Here is a 26,036-nt window from a genome sequence, read left to right on the forward strand (position 1 = left end):
GACTATACATCCAGCAGAGTTTGTGAATCTAATGCCTTTGATATATGTAAATTGATGGCACAGCTACGATGCATCAAATAACACCACCTCAGTCAGTCTAGCCAGGTTACACTTCACCACATTCTTAGACACGTTGGGTGTTGAGACTGGAAGCATTACGGAGGCACATAACGTCATGTATGCACTGTGTCACTTGACGGCACACACATTTCCCTACCTACAGGGACATGATTTATCGATCCATAGAGTTAGACATACGTTAGTCAGTAGTATGGGACATCATAATGTACACGATGCGTTCCTGAGGCGTTTGCTCCTGCCACCATTTTAACTACCGGGGGTTTTGGCGGGCAGGTGGGGGCCTCATTATTATTTAAAAGTCGGGACTGATTTTTTACTGCCGATTGCAGCAGTGATGATCTGTGATGGACCTGCCAGTGAAACCTGGCGGCAGACAGGGTCGTGGCCAGAAGAGGCCCAGGTCAGTTTAAAATTTTAACTTTTCGAAGGTTCCCCTGTGGGCCAGGTGTAGCAGGAGTGTTCCTCTGGGCCCAACAAGGAAACCTTGGGCCTCCCGTGCCAGGATCGTACCTTCCCCTTCCCCAATCGCCTCGGGATCCCCCCACACCTCACCTTATAGTGCCGAGGACCGTTTCCTCGGTGGTGGCATATTGCTGCGTGACATCCTAACCCCGCCCACCGACCTCCTCGTTATTCCCGCCGGGTTCGGGTGGGATTCTGACCTGGACATTGGTACTGAGGTCTGGGAGTTGAAATGGCCCGGATCTCGAGCCAGTGCCATCATGGGCTAATTACACCCCAGGCCCAGCCCCCACACAGCCCCCTCACACAGCGAATTGAAGTCGAGTGCAGTGAAGTAGCTCGAGTACCCTTTAGTTGCCAGAGCAAATTAAGTACACAGCTACACTCAGGATTGCTCCAGTGATTTGTGGCGTGCTCTGGTGCAACCATACAATGACAAATTGCAATGTCTAAGAAACAACTGGGGATACTGTATTTAATTTTCCAATCATTACAGATGTCTTCTGTCTTACAATTTTTAAATTGAACTTTAAATGCTGCAATGAATTTTTAATATGTCTAATATATGGGAGGAAAGTCTAAAAAAAATCTCTAAAAAGCTGCAATGAAGAGATATTACAATGGAGTCTTGATATATCGTACTTTGATAGATTGAACATCTCGATACAGCAAAGCTTTTGTGTGGTCTCGGTCCCCAGAGGTAAAATGAATAGAAATTAACTTCAACATATCAAAGTAAAGCTCCAATATGTTAAAGGGTTTTTTTTTGCCTGCAGTCTAGGTATTCCACTCCACTGTTATGGTTTGTGGCCAGAGACATTACTGGGGAGAGCAGGCCTGTGCGAGCACCAGGTAGAATGGGATTCTTCAGCTGTCAGCAGTAGAGGGCACATTCATATCAGCTGATTGGAATTTCTTGCACTTCAGTGAGTCGTCCATCAGTCACTGCAGCTCCACAGTGTATTGATGAGGTGTTTTCCCAAAACCCAAGAAATTTAAATCAACTGACTTGAATGCACCCACATTACTGCTGCTAACTCCTTTTCCAGAGCGAGACTCTTGGGTTGGGTTGGGCATTCAGATTGGGACTGCTTGGAACTTAGACAGTTAGACAAAATGGTCCACAAGTTACTGGTTACTAATACACATGATGCTGGTTACTGATTCACAAACTACCGGTTATGAAACTCTCCTGAACCTGCAAGAAAACTGGATGCCATGGACATACATGGGTAAATTCTCGAGGGGTGCATGGGTCAGAGCTGGAGCTACTAATCAGTACTACCAATTCTGTTACATTTAGACTGTAGGATTGGTAAAATTACCCTGTAGTCCCCTCCAGCACAAAGGTAGCAGGAAAACAGTTTAAATGTTAAGCTTAATCACATCAGAGACTTAATGGCCTGGATTTTCACTCTGAGCTATGGAGAGCAGGGGGAGGCGGGGAGAGCATTTCCGCACAGGAAAACCAGAAGTATGGGTTTCCTGGGTGTCCTTACAATTTTTACGTCTTTTAAATTTTTTCTGCAGGTTTCCTGTGCGACAGCGAGCCAGATTGACAGGCTGCTGGCTGACTGTTGGGCAGGAAAACAGCCAGGGAGCGAATGCCAGCAGGTAAGTCTGACATCAGGGCCTTGGAGGAGGGGGGGGAGGGGGGGGGGCGGTAGAATCGGACATGGTGGGGGAATCGGAGACATCAGTGAGGGTCGGAAACATTGGGGGAGGGATTGACAACATCGGGCGGTGAGGTCTGAGATATCGGAGGGGGAGGTCAGACGATCATAGGGGTCCGATCGCGGCAGTTAGGCTTGTTGGGCCTGGAGGAAACACTCCTGCACCTCCTGGGCCACAAGCAGTGCAATAAAGGCACTTACCTGTCGATCTGGGCCTTCTCGCCTCCTCTTACGTGGCGAGAATCAGAAGGCCCGGGAATCCCGCCTCCCCAGGAGTTAAAAATAAAAAAACCTATCAAAAGGGATTTTACTGACTGACCTGCCTCCTGAAAGCAGATTGGTCGCCCGCAGCAACCCCCCACCCCGACACGCCCCCTTTCCATTAAAACCAGAAGTGGGTGGGTTGGAGGCGAGTTGGGGTCGGGTTTTACATTTTTGCCTTCCCACACGCCCCCAACCCACCCGTCCTTGGGGGTTAAAATTACCCCCAATATATCAAAGATTTTGGCCAGTAATTTTAAATTTGATACATGGGTTCTCAATTTTATTATATTATCAGAAAGCATATGCAGAGATGTTCTCTGAGCAGGGTATCATGATCACCAACCTGCCAGCTTGCAGATGTAGGTGTCATCTTGTGCTTCCAGGGATTAGGCAGAAACTATTTGATGTCTTTGTTGCTGATATGACTTAACTTCCGAAAACTATTAACTATCAAGCAAACTGTAACAGTAAACACATCTTGATTTATTCTATGCCATTACACAACCAATTCTCAACCATTTCCATTCCATCTCCCACCTGGGTTGCTCTGGTGGACGCCAAGAAATACGCCACAGCAGGTCCCAATTTAGTAGGATAAATATTGCCTTTTTTATTAATAATGACCCCCGAATTCCTGAGGTTGGAAAGGGAATGAGCTGTAGTTACGCCTAGAGAGGGTGGAACTGCCCTGGAAAATGGGCCAGAGCATAGTTCTGCTGAATCCCGCCACATTTCGACTGGTCCATGCAATTCCAATCGGGAGAGCCATGGGCAGACCTTCCTTTCACCTGCCCCACGTCACGGGGGCGTGTTGGAGGAGCATCTGGGCTTTCCTGGGAAATCCCTCCCTCTATTCCCTTGAAAGGCCTCAGTGGAACTCGCACTTGTGAGACCTGCCATAGGTTTTTTTTTTAAGACCTTTTAAAGGCTCAAACCTTTACCGGAGTAAGGTCATCGAGTTTGGGAGCCGAGGAATTAAAATAAATGATTTCTTTGGCCTATTTTGGCCCCCATGGGTCTCCGTTCTGCCTTGCTAGGACGGATCACCTCCAGTCACAGTGGCCATCACTGATGTGCTTCGGTGGCCCAACTCAGCTATGCAAATGATCCTGTCTCCAGAATTTGGGTTGGGGTCTCCGGCCCTGGGCATGGGCGGATGGGGTTCCACTCTGCCGCACTAGTGCCAGGAGTGTGAGATCCAGCAATTTCCAGGCCAATATTCCCCCTAGTCTAAGATTAACATGAACTTCCCAGTAAACTTCACTACAATCCCCCAAAATACCAAAGACATCAGAATATCATAGACAGAAACGAATCCATGCCCAGAAATGTGCAAAAAGTCTTTTTTTCGAAGAAAATGCTCTGTTTACCAAAACAGTGCTTGAGACGAGATGTAAAATTTTAACATTGGTACTAAACTGTTCAGTGAACTGTGGGCATCAAACCATAAACAGAACATCTACAAAGGTCCAAATAATGTCACTGATCTATGGATTAATCATTAACATGTGCATGGCCTGCAAAACATTTAAGTGAGTAAACAACATTGGCTTCGATGTGGTGACAGGTTTCATGGTGTCCGAGTGTCTCGCCGTGGAGAGGCAGGACACTTCACTGACATGTTTAAATCGGGCTCCCACAGTCCAATTGGGAAACCGATTTGAAATTCACTGCCGGCTGCGGGGCCGGAAACTGATCCAAAAAATGATAATGAGGATCCTGCCGTATTTATTCAATTCCCTTTTGAAAGTTACTATTGAATCTCCTTCCACTGCCCTTTCAGGCAGCGCCGTCCAGATAATAACAACTCGCTGCGTAAAAAAATGTTTCATTACGTTGCCTCTAGTTCTTTTGCCAATCACTTTAAATCTGTGTCCTCCGGTTAACAACCCTTCTGCCACTGGAAACAGTTTTTCCTTGTTTACTCTATCAAATCCGTTCCTGATTTTGAACACCTCCATCAAATCTCCTCTCAACCTTCTCTGTTCTAAGAACAATCCCAGCTTCTCCAGTCTCTCCACATAACTGAAGTCCCTTATCCCCGAACAGTGTGAGTCACCCATAACTAACAGTGATGTGCTTTATTGTATCATTGCCCCCCACCCGCCCAAGAACTTCTGCAGCCACCAGGGTACATCCGATGGTTGGAAGTGTAAATTGGTATTCACGACTGTGCATGTGGACTTATTTCTCAATTGCTGCTGGAGCTGTGGTATCTGTTCCATGATTTGAAGAGAGAGCTTGCATTTATATCGCACCCTTCACAAGCTCAGGACATCCCAATGTACTTTATAGCCAATTATGTACTTTTGAAATGTAGTTACTGTTGTTTTGCACACTGCTAGTTTCTACAAACAGCAACGAGTGAGCAGTTAAGCTGATTATCGTAGTGTTGGTTGAGGATTGTTGGCCAGGACACCAGGAGAGCTCCCCTGCTCCATGATATCTTCAATATGTTCCACTTTAGATGCGCTGGAGTAGACAGAAGAGGTTTGTTGCTGCTGTTATCTGTATTAATTAATAATTTACGTATTTTTCCTATTCTGCTAGTCTGGCATGTATGTCAAATGTCTCATGGTTGTAAAAGCAAAACAACACACATTGTGAATGATTGAAGGGAGGAATCCAGCTCTTGGTCTGGTTTAAACTACAACCAAGCTGTAATGAAAATTCACAGCAGCAACAGGTGGGATCCCTCCAACCATTTTACAACCAGCATTCGAACTCTGTCAACTGTCAATGGTGCGGCTCAAGATGATATGATTATAGGAGCCTTCACAAACTTTGGAATGTAAATGAATACAGTTTATATTTGGATAACTCTACAGTCCAGACAATCCCGCAAGAACGCACTAGAGCGTGGAGAAATGTTGCAGTTCCAGTCCCAGCACTTGAGCTGCAGGACTAATGCACTGGGAGCTCTGCGCTCGCAAGTATTAGGAGCGGCCTAACCCTGCCGGATCTTCCTGGGTCAGTCTAATTAGTCAGTCAAAGTACAACGTGAGCTTCCGGCCCGGACTGGGCCTGTGGCTGCGAAGGGTGGGAAATCTGCTGCAGCTCTTGAATAATTTAAAAATGAACGGAATCCTTTCTGCAGGAAGGATACAGGAAGCAGGAGAGCATTCGAGCTGCTCAAGAAATGGTGTATCACCCACAAAGAACCCGTCCATTCACTGATACAGCAGTGAAGCTGCGCCTTTGGTAAATGGATGAAAGGGTTGCCCTTGTTGGTACTGAGAAGCACCCTCTCCAGACTGCATGCGAGGAAGTGATACAAAGGATGAATGCAGTTCCCAACATTCAGAGGACCTGGGAGCGGGTGAGGAAAACATTTGCCAACCTATGGAAATTTGCCATGGTAAAGGCACCCAGACTGTTCCGATAAAATAGTGGAATCACACCACAGAGTTTCCTCTCAACCTGTTACATCTTGACTGAGGCGACATGCCAAGCATTCAGACAACCTTATAGTTCTTTCCCAGCTTCACATTCTGTCCCCACACTGCAGTGGGTCAAACTTTCTAACTGCAACATACAGGTGCTGTTATGTTGGCATCGGTAAAGGCGAGCCCACAAAGCAAAACCTTGCTGCACGGTGCAAGACGGATTGCTCAGAGTTAAGCAGGTTGGTCATTTGGTTGTCGCTCTGTATGCTCTTCGAACTTCTCGACTTAAAGAACGAGGTGATACATAATAGAAGGGAACAAGCCCACATGGGAAGAGGTTCCTGCAACTATAAACCTTTAAGTGCTTTTGAAGATGCCACTCTGCAAATCCTGGGGCCAGGGAGCAGAGAGGAAGTGGGGGAGGGTGATGCTGGATGCTGTTCTTTTTTCCACACTCACTCATTCAAACTCATACATTCCAGCATACCAATTTGAAGTTCCAATCGGCCTTCCCCACCGGCAGAAGTGTGGTGGTGCAGGCCGTATGTCCACCCATCCCTAATGATGCAGACCCTGTCCCAAATTGCAGGGACGGGGGTCATTAGCATAGTCAGCACAGGCCACCGATGCCTGCAAAGGATACTTCAGCAGTGCCTGATCTGCCCTTGAAAGATGGAGCATCCCACAGCCACTCTGCCATCAGTTCTCCCATCCTGAGCCCTGACTTGACCAAAGAAACAAATCTTCAGTGCCAAAAGGGAGCCAACTTTTTTTTAAATTCGTTCATGGGATGTGGGCGTCGCTGGCGAGGCCGGCATTTATTGCCCGTCCCTAATTGCCCTTGAGAAGGTGGTGGTGAGCCGCCTTCTTGAACCGCTGCAGTCCGTGTGGTGAAGGTTAGTGAGATTTTACAACTGAGTGGCTTGCTAGGCCATTTCAGAGGGCAATTAAGAATCAACCACATTGCTGTGGGTCTGGAGTCACATATAGGCCAGACTGGGTATGGACGGCAGGTTTCCTTCCCTAAAGGACATTAGTGAACCAGATGGTTGTAGGTGCAGTGAAGGTAATTGATCCCCTTTGGGATTGATTATCCTTGTCTACAGAGCTGCTGGTTCCTTTCCCAAGGTCTTAACGGAACTCTTGCCCATTCTCAGCAGGTGAGAGTTCCACTGAGGTCTTATAAAGGCATAATGAGCAGAACTCCCGGGGCAACCCACAAACTCCCCTAGATACGACCTCTGGTACAAATAAACTTGCCCCACATCCCCCATTTTATCCGCTTCTACCTCTTCCAAAATCTCAAGTAGAGAGAAGCAGCAATAGGAATTCCCACATCCTGATTTTTGATTGTAGCAATCAAAAATCCTGAAAAGAGAAATGCTGTAAAAGGTACTACAAATAAAAGTCCCCCAATAAACCCCAGTTATCCAACATGCCGCTGTTAAAAAAATGCTGCAGTTTACCCTTTTAGAAGTAACTTTCTGAAAGGCTATAATGTGCTTGGCCTTCACGGTGATCTGAGAGCACAGCATGTTCCTCAAGAAAGTCTGTGAACTGCATAATGCCTCACTGTAAATACGTTACAATCAGTTTAAACATGATAATGAACAGAATGTGGAGAGTACTTTAGGCCAGCAAAGTGGATGTAGTGCTACGTGATTTAAGCAGGGATCTGGAGTTACGGATCTTTGCTCATTCCTCTGTCCTCGCACATATGATTTTCACCAGAAGGAACAATCTTTCTGACTGGAAAGGCTACCCTACTATTCTTTTTGAATTTTGCAAACAGACTGTATTAGTTACCTTCTTTGATTAACATCACATAAACGATGGAAGAGGATTGTGCAGAGGATTTAACATCGGCCATTTTAAACCTACTTAAACCCAACAAACAAAGTATGAGACTTTTGACATCCAAGTCTGTTTAATTAATTTGTGTAAGTCAGCAATTCTTTTCCTTCAGCTAAAACTCCAAGACATAAATGAGAATACATTATTTCCTGGTACCTTTTCCAAGGTATTTCCATTTGCAGGATTAAGTTGCTACACCTGTAAATGAATAGTTAAGTTATATCTTCAGCAAATGTTTGTGAAGAGATATTCTAAAAGGACAATACAACATCAAAGTGGCGATTTTAACCCAACTCACCCAGCAGCCATTTCCACTGCCGTGTCCTCTCAGGCCTACCCCAGGGTAATGTCTGGCTCCTGCAAACAGCCTGAACCTGGCAGTTTCAGGTCATTGCAGGCACCGCACGCTTCTTGTGCACTGTGCCCAGGTGTAAAGGACACAGAAATATCAACGCTATTATCTTGTGTTCCATAACTAGTTATTATTCGTGCTCATCTACACTAAACTAGATTTAAAAATACAATCACCTTCAAAAGGGGGAGGCAAGTTAAGAACTATTTTATTTTGTACTTCCTCACACATTTTTCTTCCTTACTTGACTACTTGTACAGTATTTTGTAAATTTATTCAGAAGCAAAAATAACTACTTATGGGACACTGAAAAGACAGTGGGTTAGATTTTACAAGTTAGGATGGAAAACGGTGAGGAGTATGCCGATCTCCATGCTTCAATTCCCACTATGCGATCCTGTTGCACAAAATTCTGCGCCGGAAACACAAATTTGTAAAATACACCCAGTGTTTCTTATTTAGCTAAACAGCACTCCAACTGCAGTGTACATACTTTCTTTATCTGGGTTTAACTTTTGACTGCAAATAGAAAATAGCTACACAGGAGCATTTTAGCAAAAGGCAATTCAAAACGAAGACCAAGAAAGGCTTGGTTTGAATGTAGACCCCAAGGGTGAATGGACAATATCACCCTTGTTATATTGCACAGTATCTGTGTCACAGAGCTTTAATACAAATGTTAAGGTTGCATTGTCGACGCTCAGTCCCTTCACAAGCCACATAGAATATCAATGTTTCATAACACTGGACAGTTTTTATTTTGATATGGAACAATTCCTGAAAAATAAAAAATAATATTGTAGGTGGATTTTCCTGACCTTTGCTCCATGCGAACACCCATTTACCCATGTTCGAAGGTTAGGAAAAAGGGGAGGAGACCTGTTTTGATGGTTCTCCACTCTTTTTGATGCCCTAGGATTTTGCAGAGCTTTTTGGGGGTGGGGGAATGTGGAACTTGGCCTGCACCTGTAGTAGGCACAAGTCCATTCGAGCCATGCTAATGAGGTGATGAGTGCAGCTCCAACAACACTCAAGAAGCTTGACACCATCCAGGACAAAGCAGCCCGCTTGATTGGCACCCCATCCACCACCCTAAACATTCACTCCCTTCACCACCAGCGCACTGTGGCTGCAGTGTGTACCATCCACAGGATGCACTGCAACAACTCGCCAAGGCTTCTTCGGCAGCACCTCCCAAACCCGCGACCTCGACTACCTAGAAAGACAAGAGCAGCAGGCACATGGGAACAACACCACCTGCACGTTCCCCTTCAAGTCACACAACATCCTGACTTGGAAATATATCGCCGTTCCTTCATCGTCGCTGGGTCAAAATCCTGGAACTCCCTTCCTAACAGCACTGTGGGAGAACCTTCACCACACGGACTGCAGCAGTTCAAGAAGACGGCTCACAACCACCTTCTCAAGGGCAATTAGGGATGGGCAATAAATGCCGGCCTCGCCAGCGACGCCCACATCCCATGAACAAATTTTTAAAAATGCTAATGAGGTGAGAGAGGGACTGTCGGACGGCCCTGGGCAGGAAACCTTTGTTCTTCTGGGACTGGACACCTCTGGTGTGCTGTTCTTCTTCATCGCTCGGGTGGGGAGAGGCAGGAAAATCTAATCTTTTGTCTTTTTTGATGTAGTTTAATATGATTTTCCAGTCATGCTCATTGTTCCTTCTTTGTCTCACCGTCCATTTTTGTCTGATTATGCCTCTGTAAAGTGCCTCGAGATACTTTTCTACATTAAAGGCACTATATAAATGCGGATTGTTGTTGTTGTTGATCTCTACATGTGGGTTTTATGGTCACTGCCAGGTGCTCCCAGCAGGATAGTGTCATGCTGTCCATGACAGATTTACCACTGAGTTCATTTGACTTCTGGGTTGCAGTGAGCGGGTGGGTGAGAAGGACCAAGAGTTATAAGGACAACTAAAACGGAGAAAGTCACTCACAATTAGTTGTCCAGCAAGCACTGTACCTCCTGATGCCATACACTGCTCCTTCAAACTCCTCTCAGAGCATAGAGTGAGCCACAGTAAAGAATACAGCAACATAGCCTGAAACTCAGCCTGTCAGCACTTCATAAGCCTTGGTCTTAAGTTGGACACAGCAAAGACCCTCTTTAGCACTTTAGTATTCACAACGCTGTGAAAGACACTGTGAGAAATAATGAAAATTGGCTCTCGGGCCAATAGAGAATACCTAACCAATGTATCATTGTCTGAGCCAAAGTAGTAGGACCAAACATGGCCAACTGCCTCCCTTGATGCTTTCACCCTCGACAGTCACTTTATATCCTCACTTACTGGCGTCTGTTTACTTGGTGAATGGCTGAAAAAAATGATTTTTTTTTAAAAGAAGAGGTTTTATTTGTTTTAAATCACTGCTCGTGTGTAAGCACTGGGCTTATACAGCAGCTAAAGTAAGCAGAAGCAGACCGCTGCATGCTTACTGCCCACTAAAATGGTTCACGGTCTCAGACCGATATCTGAGCAAATTAAAAAACCATCTACGTTTGGTTTATTTGGATTCTTCAATATCCCAACAGAAAACCTGATTCAGGAAAATTAGCATGGGACTCAACTTCCTTTCAGAATACTAAACAGGGTGTAAGAAACCAGATGGCTTTAGTGGATTTGAAGCTGGTTTAAAAACTGCAATAGCACTGTCAGTGTATTCATCTCACTCCATTGATAGGCTACCTCTTCTCACTAGCTTTACCCAATTATTTCTGAAAAAGTTAATTATCTGATAAGATACACTGTGGTTACTGCTGACACTGGAATGTGCGGCTAAATGTAATACTTTACAGCAAAGAAAATATTTTGCTACAAGACAATATTAACTCTGGCTTGGAACGGAGTCTGAAAAATGACGCATCAGGTTTGTTTTTGTTTTAATGATTAACCTTTTCCCAAAGCCCTGGATGAATTAATTAAGTAGCTGGCATTTAAATTGGGGAAAGACTTCTGCCATGGCTCATTAATTTAATGGATGGAAAATCCTGCAAGGCCCACTAACCTCCAAGCCCTAATTCCTGGCCTGTGCTCCCAGCAGGTGAAGCTTTGCAACAAGAGTGTAAACTTGGGTAAGAGAGTGGTGTGGTGTGCAGCATTAAATCTTGCAGGCTGGGAAATGGTCTTGGTTTTTACATCTTGTCTGTACTGGGATGGCTAATCTTAGTCGAGGCAGTGGGCGGGGCCTGAGCATCATTGGGCAAGAGAAGGGGAAAAAAAAGCCGGAACTCTTGCTCCTGATCTCTAGCCTGTGACCCTTGCTGGGAAGTGCGTGCAGGGATGTCGGGTCAGAACAAGAATAGGTTTGGCTGTGATGAAACCCATGACAAAATAGCCAATCGACACTAACTGCTTAGGTTCTCACATGAGGAATGAGCACTTGCGTGAGGTACTTGGGGGGCTGCACTCCAGCATAAGTTACTGTCTGCAGGAAAAGAGAGGGCAGGGGAGAAAATAAAAAGAGAGGGGGTAATAATATATCAATGTATAAATAAAGAAATGACACTTTAGAGCACAGAACGATGGGATATCAGTTTGACCAGGATTCCCTGGTTGGTTGACTTCCTGATCTCAGTTGTGCTCCAAAATGCTAACGGAAGGTGAAATGTTTCTCCCCAGGGAGGTGACACTGGCTGACAGGTTGCATTGGGTTAGTCTCATGCACATTTCAATCAGAATTTGTTGAACAGCATTTGCAGAAGGTTAAGCACAAATCACTCTCTCACCCCGTCAGAAAGTACCGAAGAAAAGGGAAGAATGGAAAATAGAAAATTATTTTGCGTATCGGGAAAAAAATCCCTAAAAATTGCATTTCTTCAATATGCAAATAGAAATACTGTAACTTCAGCCGGTATCAGAAGTAAAAGGACAATGGAGGTGTAATTTACATTCAGTGCAGCAGACTCTAAAAGATGACAAAATGTTACCAGGCCCATGGCCACATCCTTTTCCCAATCTGACGCATGGTAAGAGATAAATTCAAAAATGATTTATTTCTTTCCTTAAATCTCTGTAAATGATGAGTGACATTCACGGGAAAGCGTGTGTGGCTGAAAACTGATAATCCACAACCTGCTTCTCTCGCTATTTCTTCATTATCAGTAACTTGCCCAAAGACTTCAGTTCACATGGGGTGACCAGGTTTTACAGGATCTGTTTGTCGGGAGAATCAAAACACACTCTTTTCAGGGTCAGTTATTTTTAAGTACTGTCAGCTTGATGTGAATTAACATTCCAAACAACAAAAAACACCAACCAAGCAGACTGTTCAACGCCTAGCTACAACCAAATCACCAGATACATCGACGACATTTTCTTTCTATGGACCCACGGCAAGGAATCACTAAAGAGACTACACGATAACATCAACAAGTTCCATCCCACCATCAAGCTCACCATGGACTACTCCTCAGAATCAGTTTCTTTCTTGGACACACGAATCTCCATCAAAGACGGGCACCTCAGCACCTCACTCTACCGCAAGCCCACGGACAACCTCACGATGCTCCACTTTTCCAGCTTCCACCCTAACCACGTCAAAGAGGCCATCCCCTATGGACAGGCCCTGCGAATACACAGGGTCTGCTCAGACGAGGAGGAACGCGATGGACACCTACAGACGCTGAAAGACGCCCTAGTAAGAACGGGATATGACGCTCGACTCATCGATCGACAGTTCCGACGGGCCACAGCAAAAAATCGCATAGACCTCCTCAGGAGACTAACACGGGACGCAACCAACAGAGTACCCTTTGTCGTCCAGTACTTCCCCGGAGCGGAGAAACTACGCCATGTTCTCCGCAGCCTTCAACATGTCATCAATGAGGACAAACACCTCGCTATGGCCATCCCCACACCTCCACTACTCGCCTTTAAACAGCCACCCAACCTCAAACAGACCATCGTTCGCAGCAAACTACCCAGCTTTCAAGAGAACAGCGTCCACGACGCCACACAACCCTGCCACGGTAACCTCTGCAAGACATGCCAGATCATCGACACAGATACCACCATCACACGAGATGACACCACCCACCAGGTGCATGGTTCATACTCCTGTGACTCAGCCAACGTTGTCTACCTCATACGTTGCAGGAAAGGATGCCCCAGAGCATGGTACATTGGCGAGACCATGCAGACGCTGCGACAACGGATGAACGGACACCGCGCAACAATCGCCAAACAGGAGGGTTCCCTCCCAGTCGGGGAACACTTCAGCAGTCATGGACATTCATCCACCGACCTTCGGGTAAGCGTACTCCAAGGCGGCCTTCGAGACACACGACAACGCAAAATCGTCGAGCAGAAATTGATAGCCAAGTTCCGCACCCATGAGGACGGCCTCAACCGGGATCTTGGGTTCATGTCACGCTACACGTTACCCCACCAGCGAACAAATGTTATCTGTTTTTAATATAATGGGTCATTTGCTGGCTCTCTCTGCCTTCCGGATGTTTCTGCCTCTCTCTGTGTTTTTTTTTCTCTGTTTTTTTTTCCCTGTTTGTTTTTTTATTGAATGTGTATTCGGAGGTTCTGCAGGTAACACCTCTCTGTCTGAACACGGTGATTGCCTTGGCAACGGGCAGTTGCAGGGGCAGTCTGTAAACACCATTTATTATTGTTCAATATGTATAAATGCGTAGGCTTCAAGGAGATCTTGAAACATTTGCCTGAGGAAGGAGAAAATCTCCGAAAGCTTGTGAATTTAAAATAAAATTGCTGGACTATAACTTGGTGTTGTAAAATTGTTTACAACACTCAGCACAAAGGCATCAGGTGCGAAGGTCATGTCTGAGGAGATGCAGTACAGCTCTGTACTCTCTTCAGAACACTCACTTTCACATCACAACTCCATTGAGCCAGTTTTGAAATCACATCAGGTGGCCTGCGAATTATTAGGATTTCACAAGGTTACTCTTAATGGAATTCAGCTTGTGTCGTAGCCAAGAGGTAGCATTCTGCGGAAAATTGGGTTTCTGGTCCCACGTGAGAAGCCCCCAAATTGCAGTCTGAGGAGAGTGGGCAGTTCGTACGGTCCTCCATCTCTGCTGGAGGTGTTAAAACCAAACAAGAACCACATGTCTGAAATGCCTCGCTTAAGACACATTCACGGCCTGCTATAAACTCTCAAATTGCAGTAAAAATGGCCTGATTAAAATTGTTTCGCATCAGTCAACTTGTTCTGCAGATTAAACTAGGTAATGTGCTGTTTTATCACAACTTATTTGGTTGGACAATTGGGATAATAAATCATGGTTAAATCATTTGTTTATGGTGCTATTTCAAACCATTTGGAGTTCCTCTTCTGTAAGCTGTGAAGCACTGAAATCTGTCTCAGTAATGGGCATGTTGTGCTATCTTGGTCCTTCCTAGCCTTTCTGTATTGACTTGCTTTCTCACATTCTAAAGACTTGTCATTGTACAGTTGTTCCAATCTGTAGTGTGCGTCCAGGTTGAAAGTTTCATCGGACAATGTCAGGTTTGATCACTGGTCCTCGCTTGCTGCCGAAAAAATGTTCATTAATTTATGCTAGTGCTAACTCTGGAGTCTTTGATAATATTTCGAAGCCCCACTTTCTGGCTGCAATTAAACTTTTATCAAGTTAACAGAGGCGATGATCAGTATTCGTGGGCACATATTGATTCCCATACAATTATCAACATGATACTTTTCAAGACACAAAAAGCATATCAAAAATAATGGGGAACCAAGTGGCTAATGAGAGTCAGGAACGTAAAGTAATTATCAGTAGAGAAAAAGTACTTGAGAAACTAATGGGACTAAAAGCTGATAAATCCCCTGGACCTGATGGCCTACATCCGAAGGTTCTAAAAGAGGTGGCTGCAGAGATAGTGAATGCATTGGTTATGATCTTCCAAAATTCCCTAGATTCTAGAACAGTCCCAGCGGAGTCGAAAGTAGCAAATGTAACCCTGCTATTCAAGAAAGGAGGGAGAGAGAAAACAGGGAACTACAGGCCAGTTAGCCTGACATCAGTCATCAGGAAAATGCTGGAATCCATTATTAAGGAAGTGGTAACAGGGCACTTAGAACATCATAATATGATTAGGCAGAGTCAACATGGTTTTATGAAAGGGAAATCGTGTTTGACAAATTTATTAGAGTCTTTTGAGGATGTAACTAGCAGGGTAGATAAAGGGGAACCAGTGGGTGTAGCATATTTGGATTTTCAAAAGGCATTTGATTAGGTGCCACATAAGAGGTTGTTACACAAGATAAGGGCTCATGGGGTTGGAGGTAATATATTAGCATGGATAGAAGATTGGTTACCGGCAGAAAACAGAAAGTAGGGGTAAACGGGTCATTTTCAGGTTGGCAGGCTGTAACTAGTGGGGTACCGCAAGGATCAGTGCTTGGGCCTCAGCTATTTACAATCTATATTAATGACTTGAATGAAGGGACCGAGTGTAATGTATCCACGTGTGCTGACGATACAAAGCTCGGTGGGAAAGTAAACTGTGAGGAGGGCACAAAGAGTCTGCAAAGGGATATAGACAGGTTAAGTGAGTGGGCAAGAAGGTGGCAGATGGAGTGTAATGTGGGGAAATGTGCAGTTATTCACTTTGGTAGGAAGAATAGAAAAATGGAATATTTTTTAAATGGTGAGTAACTATTAAATGTTGGTGTCCAGAGAGACTTGGGCGTCCTGGTAAAAGAAACACAAAAAGATAGCATGCAGGTACAGCAGGCAATTAGGAAGGCAAATGGCAAGTTGGCCTTTATTGCAGAAGGATTGGAGTACAAGAGTAAGGAAGTCTAACTACAATTGTACAGGGCTTTAGTGAGACCTCACCTGGAGTACTGTGTACAGTTTTGGTCTCCTTATCTAAGGAAGGATATACTTGCCTTTGAGGTGGTGCAACGAATGAGAGGGTTGTCCTATGAGGAGAGGTTGAGTAGAATGGGCCTATACTCTCTGGAGTTTAGAAGAATAAGAGGTGATCTCATTGAAACATATAAGATTCTGAGGGGGCTTGACAGGGTAGATGCTGAGAGGTTGTTTCCCCTGGCTGGAGAGACTAGAACTAGGGGGCATTGTCTCAGGATAAGGGGTCGGCCATTTAAAACTGAGATGAGGAGGAATTTCTTCACTCAGAGGGTTATGAATCTTTGGAATTCCCTACCCCAGAGGATTGTGGATGCTGAGTCGTTGAGTATACTCAAGGCTGATTTTTGCATTCCAGAGGAATCAAGGGATATGAAGATCAGCCATGATCTGAGTGAATGGCGGAGCAGGCTCGAGGGGCCAAATGGCCTGCTCCTGCTCCTATTTCTTATGTTCTTATGTTCTAATGGAATTTGGCAACAGAGAATAATTTATAAATTTAGGTGGAAATGAGGTCAAAAGGTCAAGCTGTTCTGTCCCAGGCGATCTTGATATTAAGAACAGATCAGGACTCTTCCCAAAAAGTCCTTTGCAAGCAAATAACTTAAAACAAAATATATTGAATTCTCCAGGAAACATAAAATTAAATGAACAAATCATCCAGTTTGTTTATGCTGCTTAAACACGCATTCTCCGGCTTGTGGAGCAGAGTGACTGTATTCTATTGCAATGTCTATTCCAGATTGGCGGGTACATGTTGCCACAATTCCTTCTGCAATGTCGATTTTCTGGTCTAATTCCAGCGGATTTAGGTAGAACTTCTTTAGGGAAATGATTTGGGATGTCATTTTGCACCCTAGCAATCATGGACGCAAGGAACGCTGGCGCATTCCTGGCATCCAGTGTTACTATGGTAGCAGGGGTTTGGGGGGGGAGGGGGTGCGGGGGAGCTTTATAAAACTTGAGGGGCTGCCTTAGCCTTAGTAATTTATCATAAGGCGACCAAGTTGACCAATTGCATAGGCTATGGTGGAACTCTTGGGTCAATGCAGAGGCCACTGGCCATTCTACGCAGCAGCAGGAGGGGGAGGTCTGTCACGACCACTTTACAATCCCACCGGGCGCTTCCCAACGGAAGCCGGAATCCTGCTTAGAATTTATTTAAGTTGCACTGGCCCCAGGAAATCAGCCAGGTTAAGGATCAGGCCTTTGGGGTGGATGGAACTCCTGCCCCATACCCTAACTTCCCACCAAAGTTCCAACAAAGCAGTGAATTCCACACAATCACTCTGCAGTTCTTTACTAAGCTGGGAAGAGCAGGAGGAACGTTGAGTTGGGAGAAGTGACCATTTAGGGGAGACAATGCACCCCCTAATCTGAAAGGACTTCTTTACCTCTCTAGAGGCTGACTCATGGCTCATTGCCAGACTTACCTGTGGCAACCAATGAGCAGCTTAAATCAAAGATTGACATTTCTCATGGTCTGGGAGGCTGCGGTGACTAAAGTGGCAGCTTCCTGGAGTGCAGAAAGTTTGATTCTCTGATGTAACCTCGAGTATGGAGCCCTCTGGCTCCACTAAAACTGTTTTAGTCTATGCAGTGCCCCGAAAATATTTAATTTTGTTTGCGCCATTTAAAAAAAAGCGATTAGAAATTCCGCAAACCCGTTCAGTTTGCCTGGGCAGGCATCCACCTGCTGCTCTGGCCTTCCTGTGACCCTGATTTCATCTCAAATCCTGGGCATGTTGCCTTTTAAATATTCCGGCTGGGCACCCCACATCTGTATGAGCACAACAAAAGCTCCTGCCCCACTTTTTTGCTGGAAACTCAGAGCGGCACCCTGCCACTCCAGTATGGCCCCGATAGGGAGAGAGCCCGAGCACCTCAGGGATCTGTGAAAGGCCCGGGAACACCCCCAAACATGCCCTCAAAGCAGGCTGTGCCCATAACGGCAGTGGGTCTAGGAACTGCCTGTACTCATTGCCCACTCCCCTTAGACTGCAACTTGGGGGCCTCTCACACGAGGCCAGAAACCCAGTTTTCCGCAGAATGCAACCTCTTAGCTACGACACAAGCCGATTTCCACAAAGTGTAACCTTGTGGCATCCCAGTAATAAAACTAAAATCAGAGTTGGCAAAAAGGCACCATTGTTCCTCATCCCCCATCTCCTTAAAATATGGTTCAAAAAGTTGGTGTTATTTGTAGGGCATAGTCCACGCTTCCAGTGGCCTCTCTGGGACAGGATGGCGGGATATCGCAAGCTGACAGCCGATGATTCTCTGCTCATTAGTGCACGCCCACCGCAGAATCAGCCCTGAGTCAGAGTCAGAGTCAAATAAACTTCACCGTTTATACAAACAACAATCTGGCACAGTTAGGAATAACAAGAAAAATGCTAGAACTGGGATGCAGCGGGTTACAACTGTAGAGAAACGCAATCAACACAGAGATACAGGAAAAATATATAGAACCTGCGAGAATTAGAAATCCCTACAAAGCAGGGGAACAAATGTGAATCCCAAAGGGGAAAAAAGGCAAAGAGTTTAAAGATACTGAGGTGGAAGGAAGTAATTATCAAACGTTTTCAATTTCCACCAAGAATCGTAACATATTCAATCCAATGTTTTGTTATATAAACTATAAGGTGATTGATTCTATTCTGGAGTCTTGCATGGAGTGTTGTGCCTTTCTGTGACATTTACTAAAGATAATTACACATACTATTCATCAGCTTAGAGATAAAGTGAGACTCTTATGAGCTACAGGAGGACTATACTTCTAAGACTGGATGAGGACCTTGAGGCTATGCAAATTTTCAACTTGAGTCAGCTGTAACCTCAGGATCAGTTTCTCTGCCAGCACTTTCTCTGCTACTACATGCATCTGGACATTATCTTGTAGACATCTGATAAGTTGTAGGATGCAAGTTTGCACCTGTCATTTCCTACAATGATAGGCACTGACTGGAGGCTAGGCAGCTACGTACAGGGCTACGTAAAATCTGTAAGGTGAGCCACACTTGGGCATTTTCCTTTGGTTGGCCTGAAACTAGCTCATCTGCCCAACCATTCAGTACCGAACTGGTGCCTGGCACAAGGGAACCTAAAGGTGATAGGAGAGGAATAAAAATTCAAAGTAAATATGAATCTAATTAATCTTTGGACAGTTCCAAGCACATCCATTTATAAATAGATCCATCCATGTGTTTGATCAGTAGACACAAGTAGGTCTGGTTACAATCTGATGAAGCATTCTTGAGTTATTGAGGTAATAATTTATTCTTCACAGACCGATGGACAGTGACATAATATAAATTCCCCTTACAGCGGAGTTGGGGAATTAAATATCAGAATTACTATCGAATGACATGAACTCACATGTAGTGTTTGATGAAAATCTGATAACACAAATCCCTCCCATTTCTGGTCATGGAGAGGCTATGAAATAAATGACACGTGATTTAACCCTGATTTATTATCCCAATTGCTCATCCAAATAAGTTGTGATAAAACAGCACATTAACTAATTTAATCTACACAGCAAGTCGACTGATGCCAAGTAACTTTAATCAAACCATTCTTGCTGCAAGATGAGAATTTACATCGGACCATGACTGGGTAGTGGGTGAAGCACTTGAAAAATTCGGACTCCTCTAAATGCAGAGGGGAAAATTAACTATTCGACCAGTGAAAAATAAAGGATATTATATGAGGAACTAGGGAATATTATTCAACCCACAATTAGGAAGATTGAAAAACTCATGAGTAATTTATGAAGAGCCTTCTTGTGAGTGGGATAAAATAGCATTCTAGTTGCATTTCTTTAAAATATATTATAAAATTACTTTATATTTAATTTTAATAAGGACTATTGTAAAAGTTGGAAGTATTTTTTCTACCACCTGGTATACACTCCACGAGATATTTTTCACGAGGAATGGAATGCTTTTCCATTTGTGGTCCGCAATGCGATTAAGAGCACCTCAATTCCACCTTCTGGAAACTTGGGCGTGAAGGCCTGAGGCCAGCAAAGTGTCAGAAATGCTCATCGCATCCCAGTGGAGGCGGCCAGCATAAAGAGCACTGGAAGCTCGCGCTCAAGGCTCGGTTATGCCCCCCAACAATAGCAAAATTAGGGGTCCGCCTCATGTCCCTCCAGTGCCTGAGCAGTGCTCCAGCTGCACAGCAGCTATTTGGAGCAGATGTTGAAGGGGCGGTCCCAATATAGGGAATCACAGGGAAACCTCGACCTGAGATGAGTAGCTCTAATGTACTGTTGTGAATTTTCCCTTTTCTAACGCGAGCAATCCATATGGCTTCTCAGAGTGAGAGAGAGATTGGCAATTTGCACTCAATTGGAGGCAGTTTCCATTGTGGACCCATGGTTGCTTGGGATGGGGTTGATGTTGCGTAAACTCGTTTCCTGTGGTGCCCTTACACCAGCCGTCTGAGGCGACATTCACTTATCAAGTCTGGGCTGCAATCAAATTGAAAGGGCAGTGTTCGAACCAACATGATTATCACGGCTCCTGTATGGGTGAAAATCTCGAATGGGCAGTGTTTCAGTGTTTTTTCCCCATCATGTGGATGAAGGCCTATTAATTTATCCACTGAAAGTGAACTAACTAAGGAAAAATAGAGTTTGCCTGATGGTGTTGAAATATTTTGTGATGTATATTGCATTACATTTTCTCCTTTTTTTTGTCTTTGGCTGATAGTCTCTAAGGTGAAAAATTCAGTGACAGAATACAGCCCAAATCTACAAAAACATTTACAAATAACTCACCAGTTTTTAGCCACTGACTGGTTTTTAAATAAATGGCGAATGGTTTATTGCCGATTTATTATCCTAATTGTTCAGCAAAGTAACTCACAAGGAAACAACACAAACCCTGGTGTAATCTGCAGAGCAGGTTGAACACTGCCCAACAATTTTCATCAAACCGTTCACTCCAGAACACAAATGTACCGTGAGTCCTTTCAAAAATTCCTTCAAATGCAAAGGCAAGAATGCTCAAACAACAGTGACAAACAGCCGTTTCCATGATTACTGAACAGAATTAGGCCAACGTGAACCCAGTTCCTAACTTTTCAAAGCTTTGGTTTTGTACTATGACGAATTAGCTTTGGAAACGTTTGCCACAATCTGTTCCCATTTTTCTCCCAAATGCTCCACAATGGGTACAGGCGACACTCAAATACATCTGGCTCGACCTGGCGTCTGTGAATTGCGTACTGTGGGTTACACTATTAAAGGGAAGGAAAACTTCAGGAGTGCGAGCTGACATGCATTAAAAATGGATGGCTCTCATGTATTCTACATCCTGGCAAAACCTTGTGCATAAAAAAAGCAGTCACATATTATTCTCTTATCTTGGTAAAGAGCTGGATTGAAACGATTGTGCTACAAATGGGATTGCAGCGATGTTATCAAATAATTTTAATTACATTTAATAAATGTACAAGGAATTTCTACAAACCACAATTAAAACTAGACCAAACCCTGCAAGTGACTCTAATCACACAAGGGCATCTTCCATTGCATTTTCCAGTGCTGTCAACATCAGGGAACTATCAGGAGTGCCGTTTATGATCATCAAAGTGACACAGGCTGCAAACTTGATTAAGCAGAGGGAGGTTTTATTTTTTCTGCACACTTTTTTTTTTAAGTGCACTGGTTAATGAGTTTGCATTATATTCCTGTCTGTGTTCTTTTAATGCAGTTGTTAAATATGCAGCTTAATGACTGCATTAAAATAGCGCAGACATGAGTGCATCAACCAGTGTACTAAAATTAGCACAGAAGAAATTAAATCCCTTGGTACTTTTAAGAATGACAAATAGGTTCCATTTTAAAATCCAAGTGAGTGCCACCTCTACCGAGTGACACTTGGCAGAACTCATCTTCTCGCATGTTGTCATGTCTCTCCTTCAGTTGTCGGGTCACTGCTCTCTTGTTCAGATAAAACTGTTTGCCAAAACCTAAAGATAATCAAGCAAAATAATCTGCTCCGGAGGCACGCGTGATACGTTTCATGGATTAACACACTCAGAAACTATGATGCGTAACATGATATTTTTGCGTTCCTACCCATCTTTCACCTGAAAATCCATGATGAAAATTCCTCTCCCAGCAGAACTCTAATCTCTTTTGCGTGCACATGTGCCAGATGGCATTGTGCTCTGTGCTGGAAGATTATGAGAGAAAAGCTTGAGGAAGAATAATACTGCGTCAACAGAAAGTATAATTAAAAATGCCATGGTGCAAAAAAATCCTGATAATATTCAGAAGCATTATAGATCAGCGTGAGGCCAATTGCTTAATATGGGCAACCTTAGATAATATTAACTTCCAACACAGTTTTGTGTCAATAACTTTATTGTGAGAAAAGATTTAAGATTTACTCAGGATTTACATTTAAAGGACCGTTTTCTCTCTTGTCATGGATCTGAAAAGATATGTTAATTAAAATGAAAATACCAGTACAATCAGTGGGTATATAAATGAAATTAATCTCTATTGCAAGATGAGGCTACACTAGTAAGAAGGTGGCCAATCCATGATGTGAATGCTTCCTGCATGCTCGTGCAGCATTAAAATCCTGTGCAAACGTTAAAGCTAAATCAAAATTTTGCAGACTGTTAAATTCCATTACTGCCCGTAATCGTGATGCAAATACAATTTGAGAGAAACACAATACTAATAAAAAGTTACCCTCAGTTTGGCCCCTCAAACTTATCTATTTTTATACGTTGCAAGAATTTAATAATACGTGCAGATTTTCACCCATTTTACTCCCACTGCAGCACTGAAAATTTACCTGAGGAAGGAGGAAGGAGGAAGTCTCCGAAAGCTTGTGAATTTAAAATAAAATTGCTGGACTATAACTTGGTGTTGTAAAATTGTTTACAATAAGCACTGAAAAAGACAGCTAAGAATATGTAAACTTTAAAACTGCATTTTGGATCTATGGTGTCTAATATCTAGCTCGTCCTGCCCCCTCTCCACACCCAAACTAAATGGGAACTTAATGCACAATGAATTGACAATGTGCTATATCAGCGGCTCCTCGATAATTGATGACTGCCCGTGGAAGGTGTGCAGGAGCATCTATGTTTTGATCTGCATTTTCACTTCTGTTTTACATTTATTATTGTACTTTTACAGATGTTTTCACAAATACTGTACATCGCTGTTCAATATATAAGCATGGAGCAGCTAACTCCTCGGTTTAAGTGCTCGAAATATTGGTTCCCAAACAAAAGGTCATAAGTTTGAGCCCCGAGTGCTACCTCTCACTTGGACACACAGCAACAGTAGGGGCTAGATGGAGAGCTACAAAGAAGAATAGCACTCCATTTTAGAGCAAGGAACAAATACTTACACTGCCATGCCCTGCATACTCTGATTGTGCCTCCTGCTGGCTGATTTAACAGTAGTATCGATGCAGAACTGCAGTTTTGGCATTTTACTGTATGAGCATAAAAGTGAGTTGGATTTCAAGCAGTGGAATTATTTTCCCAATTTTCTTCTCTCCTGCTGCTGACTCGTACTGGAATACAGAGTGCCTGCAGCTCTCCACTAACTCATCTAAGTGACGGTTCTTCACATGGGAGTCTGGGCAACAACGGGTGGCAGGCTACTTGACTGTGGCAGGCATCACAGGTGAATACAAACATGTCCTCTTTCCAATGTTCATGCAGATGCAGTTTCCTGAAGGGATGACAATGAGGAGCAGGAACCTTGGTTGATCTTACTCCTTCCGAGCCCAAGAACTCGGGAGGTCAATTGTAGCACCACTGTACCGTCCGGCAGGGACCAGCGAAATCAGCACAGCTCAGGAACTGAAGCCGGACTTCTCTAGTCTGCATAATCTACAGGGTGCATCTACACACTGAGCCATCAGTGGAATGTTTTTCAATCTACTCATGAGAGGCCTGTTGATAGGGTACAGTTAGTAAATACATGTTAGGGGATGCTGGATCGTGAGATAAGCAACAAAGTATTGACAAGGGCGTTGAGGAAAAGGAGAATGGATTAATCGCAATAAATGTCATTTTCTGCACCATTATAAACATGAAATATCTGACAATGGACTGTCGCTATAGTTAATAAATAACTACTTGAAAACTCCCTGTAATTGGTCTTCTAGGAAAGACAAACAGGAAATCATTGCTGCAAGAGCAATTGTTCTTTGTCTCTAATGGTTAGCTATTGCTTTGCAGCACTTGTGCCTGGCACTTACCCCGTGTAACAAAACTACTGTTATGGTTTTAATGCATTTTCTTTCCCAGCCCTCCTGTGGAACATTTTGAGAACAAACATGTGATTTACTAGTTAACACTGAATACCATGTTCTGTGCAGGAGGATATAAAAATTTTGGGATAATGACATTGCTCACCTCCTGGGAAGTGTGGTGCTGTTGTAATTGTAGCTCCAAGTCCTTTCCCTCAATGGTCTTTACAGAAGAACGGGCAGTTACTAAAAGATCAGGGAGAATTAGCACCTGCCTGCTCATTAACTCCCAGAACTGTTGGTTTCAGTACCAGAAGAGAGTGGTGAGAATGTAGAACTCTGCCACACGGAGTGTTTGAAGCAGATAGCACTGATGCCTTTTGGAGGAGGTTTGATGCATACATGAGGGAAAAGGGAACAGGGCGATATAGGGGCACGGTGGGAAGAGGTAATTGAGCATAGACCAGTTGGGCCGAATGGCCTGTTTCTGTACTGCAGATTCCATGAGATACATTCTGTGCTACAATACTCGCAATGCAACTGACCAATGGTGTGGCAGAAGTAATAACAAGGCCGAGCTGCTGTTGCCTGCATTAATGAGGTATTTAAAATCCTGCATTTGCACATCAGACAGCAGACTCAGTTTACCTAGACTCGAGATCCCAAGAGTCACTTTGATAACCAGGCGCCGGAAGTGATGATACTGCAAGTAAGGGACAGGAGGGCGTTACTGCATGAAACTGAAGGCCACCTTCCTTATCAGAACCTGGTACATGGGGCTTGGGAACAGATAGCAGACAGGGTGAATGTGGTCTCCAGAACTCAGTGAACCTAGAAAGATGTGAGGAAGAAGATGGCTCAGCACAAGAAAGCAGCTAAGGCAAGGCTGAAGAATAGTTTGGAATGTGTGCCACCGGGTGCTGACCATGATAACCATTTATAGAAGAATATCCTGTGCAGTCCTGCAATGAGGATAACAGGGCACTAACTGTGTATAGGTGAGGAACAGCAAGTGGTGGTGGCAGCTGAAGGAGAGCGACCTGCTGCCCGGAGGGCCAGCATGGTTCCTACCTCTGATGTAGTACTTAGGAATTCTGAATTCATAGCATCTGAAAGGAGACCTTCTGCATTCGTCATTTGTGTTTGTGTGAAATAGCTGCAAGATCTGGCAAAGAGTATGATGGAGTCCACAAGCTGTACCTACAGAGCCTTGGATGAATGGCTGTCTGAACTGCAGTCTACCATGGCTACTCACATGGCACCTGTAACGGAGCCCTCAGTGGCACAGATTTGAAATAAAATGGGATTATCTGTCAAGTACTCAAGACGAAGGTGTGAAGTTTCTGGCTTTGGTCCTCCTAATGTACAGCTGGAGAAAGTTCTGGGTCGTCCATTACTTAATGCCAGACAGGCTGTTGGACAACACAGCAACAGTCACAGGGCTAGAAATTCGGCCTTGTAGCGCCAGTTATGTAGGTGATGCGCGGCCTCTTGAAGTTCCAAAATGGTGTCCGGAATGCACGCACATGCTTCTAGCATGACATGCGCCGGACGCCATCTTGGTAAAGGGGTCGCTCAGGCGCAGATAACAAACGCCGGCTGCATGTAAAGTAAGGAGAATATGCGTTAAATCAGTGTGCAACGCTGATTTAAAGGGATAGACACCATTTTGGCACTTAACGCTGCAGCCAACGCACTGTCTTAACCACGACCATCTGAACATGTCGTGGATGGCCTGGAGGACCCCCCCACCAATGCTATTAAAAGGGACCATGCAGGATTGAAAGGTCAGTTGCTGGATTATTGCTTTTGGTTGCTGATGCATTTGTAACAGTTTTTGGAGATCTCCTCTACT

At 44.2% G+C, this 26,036-nt stretch overlaps 1 protein-coding gene and 1 long non-coding RNA gene across 9 annotated transcripts in view; one reads left to right on the forward strand and one right to left on the reverse strand.

The window, feature by feature from the left end:
• LOC137321288 (receptor-type tyrosine-protein phosphatase delta) overlaps positions 1-26,036 on the reverse strand; it is a 513,687-nt gene that overhangs the window by 327,182 nt on the left and 160,469 nt on the right. The window lies entirely within an intron of this gene.
• LOC137321287 (uncharacterized) overlaps positions 5,015-26,036 on the forward strand; it is a 73,227-nt gene continuing 52,205 nt past the window's right edge. Inside the window, exon 1 of the long non-coding RNA XR_010962769.1 lies at positions 5,015-6,105. This is a non-coding gene — a long non-coding RNA (uncharacterized lncRNA). The remainder of the gene's footprint in view (positions 6,106-26,036) is intronic.

The sequence above is a fragment of the Heptranchias perlo genome, chromosome 4 (assembly GCF_035084215.1).
Source record: "Heptranchias perlo isolate sHepPer1 chromosome 4, sHepPer1.hap1, whole genome shotgun sequence".
NCBI classification, from domain to species: domain Eukaryota; kingdom Metazoa; phylum Chordata; class Chondrichthyes; order Hexanchiformes; family Hexanchidae; genus Heptranchias; species Heptranchias perlo.